The sequence below is a fragment of the Macrobrachium rosenbergii genome, chromosome 40 (assembly GCF_040412425.1).
Source record: "Macrobrachium rosenbergii isolate ZJJX-2024 chromosome 40, ASM4041242v1, whole genome shotgun sequence".
NCBI classification, from domain to species: domain Eukaryota; kingdom Metazoa; phylum Arthropoda; class Malacostraca; order Decapoda; family Palaemonidae; genus Macrobrachium; species Macrobrachium rosenbergii.
The window spans coordinates 26,761,893-26,777,380 of record NC_089780.1 but is presented as its reverse complement, the minus strand read 5'-3'; the positions used below and the strand labels follow the sequence as shown (position 1 = coordinate 26,777,380).

Genomic DNA, 15,488 nt, shown 5'->3' with positions numbered 1-15,488 from the left:
TATCTTTCAAGAGAGAAGCATTTAAAAATATTCCTCATAGGTTGTATATCAAGTACCTCACTGATCTATGGCACATTCAGTGCCTAGCTGTAAAAAAAAAAAAAAAAAAAAGTCTACCGAGCATAATACACAAAAGGTTCAGTCATTTACATGTGAGCAGAAGAAACCAGAAAGTTCATAGTTCTTTAAACCACAACCTAATCTACCTATTTATAAACTTGATTCTTTCCAATGTGCTATGACAAAGCCTTAAAAATGCATGTCCCAAAAATCATATGAAAACAATTTTACTGCCAGATGTAGAATTCCCAGCAGCATTACAATGAAAGATACTGATCTGCAAACTTAACATTCAAACTAAATACAGCATGCCTTTCATCACAGAAAAAGTGTGAAGAGTTGTTAAATTGAAACAGAATCATGAAAAGCACATTCTATGATTGGTCACCAGTCACAGAGCTTTGATTCATAGAAAAAAAATTGCTGAAGGTTAATTACAATCTCTGACTACAACTTACAGACCAAGGGTAAAGACAAAAGCAGGGTATATAAAACACATTTAAGAGAACATTCTTGATGCAGGACTTAGGAATCCAAATCTTAACACTTTGGCAGAAACAAAGCTATTAAAGTTTGTTTACTAGCTATAAAACGGCAGGTGTATGTTGCCGAGTGTCATTCACACCAGTGCTACCAAAACATTTGGAAGAGCTTATCTCAAAAACCATCTCACCAAAGAAGAAACAGGACCATTTCCGAGGCTTTTCCCACATGTTTTTTAACTTCATTTAAAGTGCACACATAAAACTACTTTTTTCATATTGCAAAATTATTCAAATGAAACTGGAGGGAAAATCCTTAGCAAAACAGCAAACACATTATTTTTCACTCTTAAAAATAACCATTCCACTGATGCTGAAGGGTAGAAAAAGTTTGGCTTAATTTAAAAAAAAAAAAAAAAAAAAAAAGTAAAAATAAAAAATCTCTATATCCATATAAAAAAAAATCCTGCTATGAAACAATGTAAATTCCCTAACATTCGATCAAAATCAATTAACTTAAAACCCCCTCCCCTCCCCAGCATAGCCTACACAAAATACTTCGGAGGAAGGGGAACCCACCAAGGTCACACACTGATTCTGGGATGTTTCAGTCCCAAAGAGCCGATTCTATTTTCTTTTCGAGCCTGGACACAAACACTCACGCGCCCCATTTACTACTAACAACAATGTGGATCCTTGGGGGGAAACCGCTGCCAAGTTCCGATGCATTTTCTTCCACTCGTTACAACCCACTACTCTGAATACAATACTTATCCGACTTTTACAGGACACTGAGATCTGCCTAAGCCACTCTTAGTTTGATAAACTAGAAATGGACCCCTGTTGCAAAATACAGATAAAAGGGAAATCAACTCTGCATTCAATTTCCGAGCGCAGCATGGTACCCCAATCATAAGTAGCGAGTATGGTTGCAATTCTAGGGTTAATCAAAAACTTTTCCATTCTTAATTAAATAGCAATTGTGCAGCACACAGAAAGCCTCCACAATACTTGCATCTATCCGTCATCGAGAGAGAGAGAGAGAGAGAGAGAGAGAGAGAGAGAGAGAGAGAGAGAGAGAGAGAGATAATGTCAGTGGTTAATCAGAAATACAAACGCAGTTTTCTGTACAACATTCAATTCCATATTCGCGAGAACTGTCTAAGGATTTTCAAACCAAAGAACACCTGACGACAGTCTCCGTTCTGCTTGCTATTTATACCGCAGGAAGCGCATCATGAACCGACTTCTGCATTTTAAAAAAACGCCTTCGAGAATACAAAATACAGTTAGGTCTGCTCAATTTACGGTAGTTCTAATTTAAAGTTGTAAGTGTTTGTTCTAATGTTTGTCAGTATCTTATATATTTGATTAAAATTCTCTCTCCTTGGCTTTTTTTTATACTCCGATAGCACATACGCATTAAACAATGGAGCATGGTCACCAGGTGTCATGTTTTGCTTTGTCTACGTAAATGCGAGCAAATCTGGATCGATAACAACACTCTTACTTTCTGTTAAAAATGACTGAAATCAAATACAGTCTACGACACACCATTTCCTACTCTACGATTTGTAAGTTACTCTCAAAACAAAACTACTGAAACAATGACACGTGTAACAGAAACTGCGTACTGAATCATCGCCACTGTGAATGAACAAACGTCATACACGAAAACGCGGAGAGTACAACTACCAAGAACAATCTCTCATAACATAAATAAAATAAATACAAAGTGTCGTCATTTTATCAAATCATTCACAAGTACGTCAATTTTCTCTCACGAAACACCGAATGCTACTGCGCTACACGTTACCACTACCGAAAAAATACCAATTTTCCTATTTAAATTATAAAAGATGACAAGTACTAAACATACCAATGACCAAACGTCAATTCCTGAACAATTGCAATTAAATTCGGTTCTCCTTTTACTGGCCGTTTCCTTGTCCTAATTAAATAAAATTTAAGTCATAAACCAAAAGGGAAGGAAGCGAGATAGCAACTCATGCAAATCCCGCTACTATGACATCACACTGAGCATTGTTATGGAACGCTTGTCCTGTGCGGCCCCGTAACTAAACTGAGAATGTCTTCCTTCGCTCGAAGAAAATTGCGTCACAAAAGTGACCTTGGGAATCAGAAGTTAAATGTGTTAAAATAATTGTTCCACGAACTGCGTAATCAGATTATCGTAAAACTGGTTGGCAAAATTGCACTGGTCATGTGTGAATGAGTGCGCGCGAACGCGCAATACAAACAAACACACCGACTTTTTTAAACTATAAAATCCACTAAATACCTAAAGTTAAGCAAAATCTTTTATTAGCTTTCCCTTCGTTCCAATCCCTCCCCATTTTCAGGTACAAATGGTCGACAGAACAAAATGCAAATAAAAGGAACCAATGTTGCTCAATAACAAAAGAAAGTCGGACTCAACCAAGCCAGAGCTGGAAACTTCACTTTAAGTTATTCGTCAAATGAAACGTCAGTCGTCACAGTAAATAGTTTGGTTGTAATTAAGTAGATACTTGCCTAATAATCTAATAATTTTCTAATCTTATGAGGTTAAGAACAAAATTTCTGCATCTATATATATATATATTATTTTATTGATATAAATTTATATATATATATACACATACATATATATATATATATATATATATATATATATATATATATATATATATATATATATATATATATATATATATATATATATATATATATATATACTGTATATAGAGGAGGGGGTTAAAGTGGTAGCCCACTGTCGTCCTTATTCCTACTTGCAACCTCCACAGTCATCTAACTACCCGGTAACTAATTAACTACTTCTGTCGACAGAGGCACAATGTGTTTTCGACAGAGTGTCCCCATCCACCCATCCCCGGTCAAGAACCCAAGCCGAGGCCCTCCCAATTTGCAAACAAAGCAAAGATGCTACCAAGTGTACCTCGAGGGAATTATTACTCCAATATTCATGAGCATCATTCCAGCGACCAAGTGAGGCTGGGGCTTTGGAAATGATGACAGGGAAAATGGAAAAAGAAAATGGAAGGAGGAGGAAGTTAGAGGAAGAGTACATAATGTGGGTCAGGTGGCACTCATGCACCACCTGCCAGGACGATGCCAAGGCTGGTAGTGCCAGCTAGCCAACTACTAGAAACTACTTTGCCACTGCCATACTTAGCACCAGCGGCCAGAGTCACGGAGGGGGAGAAAGAGAGGAAAGAAGTACCGGAATTGTATCATCGACACACGTGGCCTCGTGTCATCAGGTAATACTAGAAATCTCTCTCTCTCTCTCTCTCTCTCTCTCTCTTGTACACCAATGAGTGCATCCTCGTCGATTCCCAACTGATGAAATATTGTTTGATGTACGGACCGGTTAAGAGAAAGGAACAGTATTGGCGCGTTTGTTTAGGAATCCTGTATGCCTCTGTTGATCTCAGCAGTGAATCATGCACATAGTTGTTAGTCTACTGTTGTGGATTGCCAGCTAGGCTGGAGAAAGAAAAAAATTGACAGACAAGTTAAAACGTAAATCATGGCGTCGCAGATGAAACCATTCAATATACGAGGGTGCGAGGAGGTCGACCCTTCGATAAGGGTCATGGCCACCATGTACTCTTCGGAGGCAACGCTGAGCTGTGATATGATGAGGAGGAGGAGGAAGAAATCAGGAGCAGGAGCAGGAGGACGGCGGCAGCAGCACCAGCACCAGCAGAAGATGATCAAACTACCCTTCCTGATTTTTCAAGTGCAGCTGTGATGGGCGACTAGTTTTCTTTCTATAACACCCTCAAGGAACAGATGACGGGGGTGACAGATAACGTTGTATGTTCAAATTGAATTTATGTTTCAAAGGGTAGAACAGAAGGACGGTTATTTAAACTTACTTTCCCTTCCCAACTACAATTTATTTGAAGGCCAACAACTTGTCATAAAAAAATTGGCTATACAATCTCTAAAAAAAAACCTATATGAAAAACAAGTTACATGTAATTTCCTCCGCGTATAAGGCTCTACACCGTATAAGAAGAAAAAGGTTGTCAACGTATATGACACATCTCAGGCTCTGTAAATGAACGGGCTACTCAAAACCCACATTCCCTTGTTAGTTATTTATGCTTAGTCTTCTTACTTCAGAAATTACTTATATCATACCATCCCGAAGGCTGACATAAACTCTGTCGCTATCAGTAGGCCTCCGACTAAAACGTTTGGTGACATTCTCTTCCTACTGGACTTAAACGCTCCAATCATTCATAAAGGCAGCCATCTCTCTCCTCTTTCAAAATGTGGTTTGTCACCCTCTTTTTTCAAAAGGCGGGTCCATCTTCTTTCAAAGGAAGGGTCTGTTCTTTTTCCTTTCAAAAGGTGGGCCAATTCTTTCCTCTTTCAAAGTGCAGGACTATTTCTTTCAAAGTATAGGTCTGTTTCTTTCTCTTTTCAAACAGTGGGTCCATCACTATCCACCTTCACAGGACTGGCCTAATCCTTCCTTCTTTCATAAGGTGGGTCTATCCTTTCCCCTTCAAAAGTGAATATTTCTTCAGGCTTTCAAAAGGATAGTCAAAGCCTTTCTTCTTCCAAAAGGTGGGTTTATCAAAGCTTTTCTTCTTCCAAAAGGTGGGTTTATCCTTTTCCTTTCTTCTTTCAAAAGACGGGTCTATCCCTTTCCTCTTTCAAAAGGTGGGTCTATCCATTTCCTCTTCCAAAAGGTGGGATCAGCTCAAAAAAAGGAAATTTATCACTTTCTTCTTTCAAAGATGGGCTCAAATTGCAGGATCACCTCCTGTCTAAAAATAAGTCCGTAACAGTCTTCTTTAAGAAAGTGAAACCATCGTTTTTAAAGTTGGGTCCTTTACTTAATCTTTCAAAAGGAAGGTTGTCTTGTTTTCCCCTTTCAAAAGACGGGTCCATGGCTTTATTTCTTTTAAAAGGCGAGGACCATCCCTATTCTCCAAACGCAGGTACATCAGTTTTCTACTTTCAAAAAATGGGTCCATCTCTTCTGTTTTCAAAATGTAGGTCCATCTCTTGCTGCTTTCTATCCCCATCCCTTCTTTAAAGGTGGGTCTATTCCCTTCCTAAAGAATCCGAGTCTTCACCCCAAAAAATAAATAACTCGCCCAACCCACGATCGCATTAGAATTCACTCTCCGCAGACAAGCGTTCGATATTATACCATGCAAACCTCAACTAATAGCAGTACTTCTCTATAGCCAGGTCAAAAATGGCATGTTACACTAAGTTATTCTAAGTCTTTCCCCACGTGTCGTGACACCTCTGAAGGAGATTAACAATGCTATGATCAAAATAGTATTTATCATTGAATTCACTTTCATTCAGAGCTGGGGTCGATGACACGATGAAAAATCGCATTCCTTTCCACCCTTTGCCTCCATTTTTCTTTCCTATTATTACGGCCTGTTTCTTTGGCAAGAATGTTTTTCTTTGTCAAATTGGTCATAGTTCCTTCATAGCTTTGTTTTTTTCCACGTGGACAAACTACTCCATGGAGGCTTGTTTAGCAAGTTTATTGCCTTTTCGACTTGCCATATACGAAGTATCTACATGTTGAATAATAATAATAATAATAATAATAATAAATAATAATAATAATAATAATAATAATAATAATAATCATCATCATCATCATCATCATCATCTAACGACAGTGCCATCTTTCTGAAAACCAGCATCAAAGACCAAAACGTGCCATGATCCAAAATTATAAGTATTAGTCCGGAAGTTGCACTGACGATCTAATTTCGTAAACTTGACCTGTCTGGCGCCTAATATAATTTTCTCATTCATTTCCGTCACCACTAGTGACAGCATCTGAGCAGCACTTTACATATACATGTAATCTTTATTTACTCAACATTTCCTCTCTCTTCTTACAGCAAATGAGGTCCAAGTTACACCGAGTGGCAGAATTCCTAAGATACAAGGAATATAAAGCTGTCAACTGCGTCACTCCGGAGTGCGCTTTCGTCATTACAGCGCAGGTTCCCACATGCGTTAGCGCCAACAACTTTTTTAGAATATAATTATGTCCACGATTTTCATCAAGTTGCTAAGGCGGATTAAAAGCAACAAACAGGAGATATTTACTATTCGAAATGGGATGAATTAGATATAATACGAAAACCTCATCAAAGAATGAATGATGGTTATATGGGAAGAGATTGGCCTTCCTTTTGACTAAGAATGGGGTTCAGCTGGTAAATGATTATTGAAGGCGTACCTTTACCACACAAACACTCCAATACTCTTCGCTTCAAATACCTACATACGACTGTATTTTTCGGTAATTATTAAAGCCAAACATCTTGTCTTTACATAGTTTTAGGATCGAAGTTATACCCCTGACGATCTACCAGTTCTAATAATTTCTTTGAATGCAAAGAATAGTTGACTGACCAGTCGAGTCACGTTGAACGGAGTATGAGATTTCCATAAGCAAACTAACTGACATCAAGTAATGATGAATCATATTTGACATACAGCAGAACACTTGAGAGAGAGAGAGAGAGAGAGAGAGAGAGAGAGAGAGAGAGAAATGTAACACCTGTTTTATTAATAAGTAACTGAAAGGGCAAAATCTATTCCATTTATAAAAAAAATATCAAAATCTAAATAAATACATCACCGCATATTTATATTTCGTGATGATTACATTCACCGTTTATCAAGATCAATTCAAGTATGTTACCCGCAGCAAGTTTTAAGTGTTACAGACTCAACAATAATCAAATTATATAGGGAATACTGTATGGTTCTCACCTCTCGTTATAGTAAACTTAAAACCATAAGTTGTGATCTACGAGGATATTTCAAGTCATCAAGAATCATCAACATCTGAATATAATGTCCCGAGGAATGTTTCACTCCATTTTGTTCCGCTGTCATTTTAAAATAGAAGAACCGATAATCATTCCTACCATCTAACCTTTTACTATTCGAGTATTAATCTTGAAAACAAATATAAATGGCGGTACATAAACAGTATTGCACGGTAGATAACTACAGGCTCTCTATCAAGATGTCATCCATTGCGACCAGACAACAAGATTACAGGAACTACTGGCTAAAACCTGTCGGTCTTTCTCGACTGCGCATGCGCACAACTTGTATCTTGTACCCTATCCATCTGACCATGTGTGCGATAACTAACTTGTATCTAGTCTTTGGAGCGTTGCCATACTGAACTGAAATAGTAAAGAAAAAAAAGTAGTTTACACACCGGTTACGAGGGTCTTTGGAGATATTCTCTTTATTTTTGTTTTATTGACATTATTGACTTGAATCAAGGCGTTTTTTATTGTCAAGATACATTTATCCAGAAGAAATTTCTTCTGAGTCTTTTCATGTATTACATCCCATGGCTAATGGTCCTGATGTTTTATGCCTTCCCAATCTTACCTTAGACCATTATTTTTTATTTACATTATGTGGTCCGTCTATAATTACACGTGGTTTACGGTTTCGATATTCAGTGAACTACCCATTTCTCAGATGCTAAAGATTTAGCTTTCTTATCAACCCTGTGATCGCTAAAACTCTGGTAATGGCTGTTTTAAAATTAAAACTAAACGGTCTTTTGGTCATATAAAGCCTTAGTTAAAAAGAAATACTACAGACGGTCTTCCTACCACAGGTAGTGCTTCTGGTCTTTTCAACATGCCCAGGTCTGGCTAATGGCATTGGCGACTTGTAATTACACTAACTATAAGTTCCTAAGTACTATTTATTATTCTCATGCCGGCCGTTCCCTCTGAGGGTCTAATGAGCTGTTACACCGGAGCCCATCTTAATTTAGCGACTGGGTCTGTTATCACAAGGCCTAACCATTCTTTGTCTCATGGGTCTTCGATCGGACCATTCCCTCCTGTTTTGGAATACTTTTCTGGTCTCTTCAAACTCTTGTCTCAATGCTGCTATTGTTTTAATGAGTCTAACTTTATGCACCAAATATTGTGGTGGATTTTGCTCTATTTCTATACGCCAATTTTGGACTTTTGCCCATCAATTATTAATTCTATGATCTGCCGTCCCTCTGGGGTAATATTCTCGTAGATACTGAATTTCGGCTAGGAAGCCAACATATGAAAATCCATCAAAAATTATTTCTAATGGATAGATAAAAAAAAAAAAAAAAAACAGATCCCTAATACCAGAAACAACAAAAATAGTAGGGAACGACTTCAAAACTGGATGACGAGGCTTCGTACTTATTGGCCTGATGTCCTGCTCACGATTATCAGTGGCAGCTGCTCATGTTTCTGACACTGAGGGATGGGACGTGTACATTAATTTCCCTGATCGTATGACCACAGATCAAACTCAGAGCAAATGTGAATAAATTATCTGCTATACTCGTGCAGGTGTTATAATTCGTAAATGAGCACTGTGCTGCATATAAATGAAATATTTGTGTGGATCTCCTCTACAGTTCATATAAAAAGCACGCTATGGATAACATTCCCTAATATCTTGAAAGCACAAAGACATCCGTGTTTATTGTGCGTATATACAGAAGACAAACCCTATAAATAAGGATTATATATGCAAGCGTATGCAGGCGTGTTTACTAATTAGACAGCCCTTACTCCATCCTCTCTTTTAGAGAGAGAGAGAGAGAGAGAGAGAGAGAGAGAGAGAGAAAGAGAGAGACTCACGCTCTGTAATTTCGTGGTCATGACTCATGGAAAGTACCGAGATGATCCTGTAATTAGCGGAGGGTTATAAGAGCAGAAGGAATGCGCAAAAGTGGAGTACCGCGCGATTCGGAGATGCCCGGACGAGGAAAAAAACAAATTCCGAGAGGCCTTGGAAAAGTAAATACACTCGCTTCAGCAACAGCTGCAAAATGTGGCAGGTCAATGGAGTATTTCTATGTACAGCACGTACGAATATTTTCTCTCTCTCTCTCTCTCTCTCTCTCTCTCTCTCTCTCTCCTTGCAATATTTGCGAAATTAGCATAGTCAGTACAATAAATAACAGGTAACAATATTACATAAGAAGACAAAATGTTATTCACCAATTTTACAAACTTCAACAGAAATTAAATACTTTACGAAATACATAAAATACCAATGAAAATAAACTGATTCTTTACCGACCACTTCCTCATTCCTCTCTCTTCTACTGGGCCTACAACGACAACCGTTTTCCAAGCCTTCCCCCCCCCCCAAACCCCCCATTACACACACACAAAAATCTGGTACAAAGCCCCTCTAAAAATGAGAACTATTTGCATTAAGACTTTCAAGATTATCATTACATAGTTTTCTGGGATTAAAAATTTCTAGATTATTAATGCATAATCTTGAGGGATTCAAAATAGTATCTGAGATTCACCTATTCTTTGTTATTTATATCATGAAAAAAATTCAATTATTTTAACAAAAACAGGTAATTGCATGCGTGTACCTATATAAAGACATATACTTCCAAACTGGACCTACCAATGTTAATAGTCGCTATTCTTGCAACAACAAAAAGCAATAATAATAATTATAAAAATCTAATCACTTGGAAGGAACCAAAGAAAACCAAAAAGATGAAAACAAATTAACCTCATTTCCAATTAGGAAATAATAATTTTATTTCAAACTCAGAAAACAATGAACAAAATCTACGCAAAATAAAGGCACATCACTCCTTTTTAAATATGATCATCGTGTATAAATACTCCTGGCACAGGAAACTATCAATCAGCACCCACTCATCTACATTTCCCCACGTGTGCGTGGGAGAATGGGAGCGTAAATGACGTATTACTAACAAAAACAGTATATTTTTATTTCTGATATACTAAGAAAATCCCCAGTGACTTTCATTACGCTTACTACCTACTCGACACACACACACACACACACATATGTATGTGTATGTGTAACTTGAAAAAAAGTTCATTAACTTCGTAAGCAAAATGTTCTAATAGTAACAGAAAGGGCTACGTTTGTAAAACGAAAAATGTTGCAACAACGGAATTGTAATAAAATCCGAACATTAAAATCTTGGAAATAACGAAACAACAATTACTAGCATTAAGCGGCAACAAAATAAATACTAATAAACACTAAAATTCACTTACCAAAGCAAAATGTTTCACCAGCGAACTTCAAGCGTCACAAGAACGGTGCCAGTGACAGATTCTGCCTTTGCAAATTACCTTCTCGCAAGCCTGAAAACAATTCGCGTTCCTGATGTAAATATAAAATGCTGCGCTATTTCAACGAGGCGACTCTTTCTAAACGATCTATAGTAAATCCCAGACCAATTTACAATTTTGTAAAAATGATACACACTTCCAAAGCTGAGCAGAGAGCACGACAGATCGGGTCAAGCCAAGAGACTCATTTGAATAATCGCACTTGATTTCGGCACTTATTCAGCGCGGGGCCTATCAATCTCGGTCTCTGTATCGGTACAACGTAGCCCACGAGGTAGACACGCGCACTGCACTGACGGTATGTACAGTATTAGTAAACGAGAGATCCGTAACGACACAAAAATGGCTACCGCCTCTCGCACTTAGCATCGGCCAAGTGTCAACGTTATCCTGCTACGACCACGCTATTTCCCCCAGACTCTCCTGCTTCTGCTGCTTCTACACCCTTTGGCACTCCTTGGCACCCCATACCCCCGACGCCAGGGCACACTACACGCCAACAGCCGCACAAGACAACGCCGACACCTGAGGGAGTGGCACCATACGACACCATACTGAAAACAATCCGGCGTTTAAAGAAACACTGAAATACCCCGAACTCAGGGCCGTTCCCGGAAGAGACATCTCTGGCCGAGGCTTTTTCACAATGTTTTTTTAGAAGGTGGTCAAGGATTATTTAATAAATATATTATTGGAACTACAGACTTCTCTAGAAATACAGAGGGATATGAGCTTTTTGTCTGCTAAATAACAGAAATAATGACGCTCCGTGTGCTGTGCATTAACATGTGACCTAAACAGTCAAGACTACTTTTCATGAATTTATATGACAGAATTGCCATTATATGGAAAAGCTAACTGTATGGAATAGAAGAAAAAATGAAATCGGGAACAAAAAAAAATAATGTAACGCATCTCTCTCTCTCTCTCTCTCATATATATATGTGTGTGTGTATATATATATATATATATATATATATATATATATATATATATATATATATATATATACTATATATATTCAGAAAATATATACTGTTAAAAAGTTACAAGCTTTCTTGGACAAACAGTCCTCATTATCAGGTATCCGTACAATTATACATGTACACATATATATAAAATTTTTATAAAATATATTAGAACAAGCCTTAGGAAAACCCACTGCTATCATTAGGTAAGCTGGTCTTCAGCCAGCACGTGCTTTTGCATGAGGGCTTGCGAATGTACTGTGGTCAAAGGGAAATGCTCTCTCAGAGGGTTGCCAAGAAAAAACCAAACTCAGAATGCGAGTCACGTGCATCGGTATGTGCAGTCGCCGAAGGGAGGCTACTGGGTGATGGGTCGCGCGGTCAACTCCCGAGAACAACATCCAAAATAGTATTCATAGAAGCGGACGGGAATCAGCAATGAACGCGGGGTTTATTTTGGCTTGGTCCTCAAGAGCAACGTCAGGCACTTCCCATCCTCTCTGCTCTGGCCACAACAAGTGTGGGAAAACGTGGTCTAAAAAGACAGGTTCTGCTCTGATGCTTCGCCTTCAGTGGTAATTAAGCACAGCTCTTAATTGAGATGGAGTGGTCCCGTTAAAACTTCACTACAGGTTTAAAGACTCAAGCAATAATAAAAAAAAAATGGGTGATCTATTCCTGTCTAGAGAAGACTTGTCAGGTTATGAAAAATGACATCCCATTATAGCCTCTGGCTGTTTTCCACAACAGGAAACACAACGTTATTAGGTTGTCCCCTCGGCATGTCTGGGCAAAATAAATGATCTCGTTCATCTGAGGAGACACCTATCAAAATGTCACGTTGACTTCCTGATTCCCTCTACGAAGGCTGTTATTTCATTTCCCTGCTGAGACTGACATTTCGAAGACCAAACTGTTGGAGGAGGACCAACACCAAAGAAAAATACAAAAGTCGTCAGATTTTTGTGCGATCAAGGTTGTCTGGGGTCTGGGGTCCGAAGACAAGGCAGTGAAGACTAAAAATCAAATATTCAAAGTTAATTTAAGAATAAAAAGAAAGTACTGCGGAAGGAAGAAAGACACAAAGGACTAGATTGGCGTCCTGCAGTTGATTTAGTCAAGGTGAAATTGCCCAAAGGAAATTAATGATCAAATAACAAATACCGGATAAAGAAATAAAATGGCAATAAAACAGTGAAACGGCTACAAAAGCAACTTGTCTTATCATCTACGATCCCTTGGATGGACGACGTTTGAAGTTCCGGCTACAAACATCGGGGCTTCCATAAAAATTTCTTGGATAAAGTTATTTGGTTTACATAAAAAAACATGATCTTGAAACCAGTTGAGCCAGACAATTCCACTGCACTATTCTGCGTCTTCTCAATTTACATTATCAATTATCACGATTTTTGTCATCAAAAGACTGATTTCCTTATTCGCGGTTCATATTCATGACATAAATGACCACTGTGTCTCGTGTGTGCAATCACAAGCTTATCTTTTGCTTTGCCGAAGAGGCTGTTTCGATCAGTTCGTTATAGAAATAGTTTTACCAGACCTCAGAGATTAACATTTTAGCTCTCAAAGGCCGCATCTTAAAGTGTATTCTTATAGAGTACCAACTGGTTAAAAACTTTATAGTTGTAACAACTGTAACTGATGATAGGATTCTGCCACAAGTTCTTTAAGGAATTTTCGTCCAATACCTGTCATTCGCTAGCGACTGAAATTTAATAACAACTTTGTTTTATTGTTTATGTTGCACTACACTGTCATACATAATCCGGGTCATGAAGGGTGGCACAAAGTCAACTAGGGTTGAAAATCGGCGTATACAATTCTCAACAGATTAATTCCACTTATTTACTTAAATGTACTGAACACTGCCATAATGCTACTATGAGTTTCATACACTTTAACTTAAGTTCAACATTTCAAAAATCCTGTCATTCACTCATTACAACTGACTATACTGATAACAGCCACACTTCAGGCCCTTTAATACCTGCATTGCATACACAGATTCCTGTAATCAACGGAAAGTACTTGATCTTATCTTCTAGGAATGGAATTTTCTGGACAATTTTTGTTGTTTATTACACTTCTAAAATCACAAACAATGTTTTATTTTCGTGGCGTAATTAAGATAAACTCAGGGCATTTTTGCTCTGAATAAAGAGGCTATGATGTATGAGGAAAATAGCACAAAAATATACCAAATTCTAAAGTAATTTGTATTTTTCCTAACGTACGAACCTACGCTTTCATATACGGAGTACTCGCACCCGGCGAGCTTCGGCTGCTACTGATTCGAAAAGCACAGGAAGGCAGAACATTCCACATTCTGAAGGAATAGGTGCGAGCCTCAACAAAAGATGGAATCGTTTTCGATATGTTCAGTTCTCTGAAACTTTCGACGTTTCCACCCAACGGCCCAAGGGAAATCCTTAGAGTATCAATGTGATGAAGTTTATATAAACTGCGACTCTGAATCCCAATCTCTTCTATATATTCATGGTCACGCCAACGCATCCAGAGAGAGAGAGAGAGAGAGAGAGAGAGAGAGAGAATCATTCCGTGTGACGTCTGATGGTTAAAAAGTGAGACTCCCTTGAACGATGATACATCAAATACGGATTGGCATCACGAACGAAAAAAATACGAAGAGCGGACACCAGTAGGCGAGTTAAAAATGAACCTAGCCAAGAATTTACTACTTTGTGTGTACGTGTCTCAGCATATACAATAAAAGATTAAGGTTGAGTTACATCAAATGAGTAATTTCGATGGACATTGTAATAAAACTACAGAAAAATTATGACAGAAACCAATACAGCAAGCCCGCTAAGTTACCACATCCAAAGGAAAAGAGACACTGGTTGCAACAACGGCGTTGAAACTCAACATGTTGATCAAATTTTCCCGCACCGCATCTACCCTCAACCAGCTGCGTTGCCCGAACGGTTGGGAAACGCGTTGTGATAACGAGTGACTTTTTCTTTTTTCTGAATCGTGGTCAGCACGATGACATAAAAGGTTGGGCTGAACATATTTCGAGAGAGGGAATCATACTCAGTAAGGTTCGATATAAGCTATCATAAAAGTAATTTATAATTTAAAACCAAACTGCCTTAAAAGAAAGTTACAATATGTACACATCAGTGATTAGACAAACGCCTGGGCCAGACTTGTCTAAGCTTCTGTTCTTGCTATTAATAGAATAAATTCTAAACCTTCTGATGAAAACGTCAATGTCAAATTGCTTCTTTCAACAAAATCCAAACAATGCAACTAAGTTGACAACAAGAGAGACATATTTCAGAGCTTTGTTGAGCCAAAACGCCAAGATCAATGCCCTTGGTGACGCGACCTCTTATCAACAACACCCCGAGATTCAATATTCCCCGAAACGCCCTGTCGCGACCTCTCTCATTACGGACCATTCCATTTTTTTTTTTTTTTTTTTTTTTTTTTTTTTTAAGCAGGGCATGAAAGAGATACAGGATGCATACCCTCCTTAACATCTGCCTCGAATTCCTATCATCTTTCCATCTCTTCGGGCTCAGAACAAGTGCGGGATAGCCAATATTTCATTAACACACATCTACTCAGTGTGCGCTACTAAAGGAAATTACAAAAGAAATTCACTTCCTTTTTAACAAACAAATTTCGAGACGCCTGTTGAAACGAATCTCCCCCCTATGCTGCCGCCAACCATAGCCAAACTCACATCCCTCATAAAGACAAAGGTTCCTTTGCTCATGCCCCAGACCACCTCA

General features: G+C 38.2%; 1 protein-coding gene across 50 annotated transcripts in view; it reads right to left on the bottom strand.

The window, feature by feature from the left end:
* Window positions 1–15,488, bottom strand: part of LRR (Leucine-rich repeat) — a 264,962-nt gene that overhangs the window by 74,962 nt on the left and 174,512 nt on the right. The gene's annotated exons all lie outside the window — the stretch shown is intronic.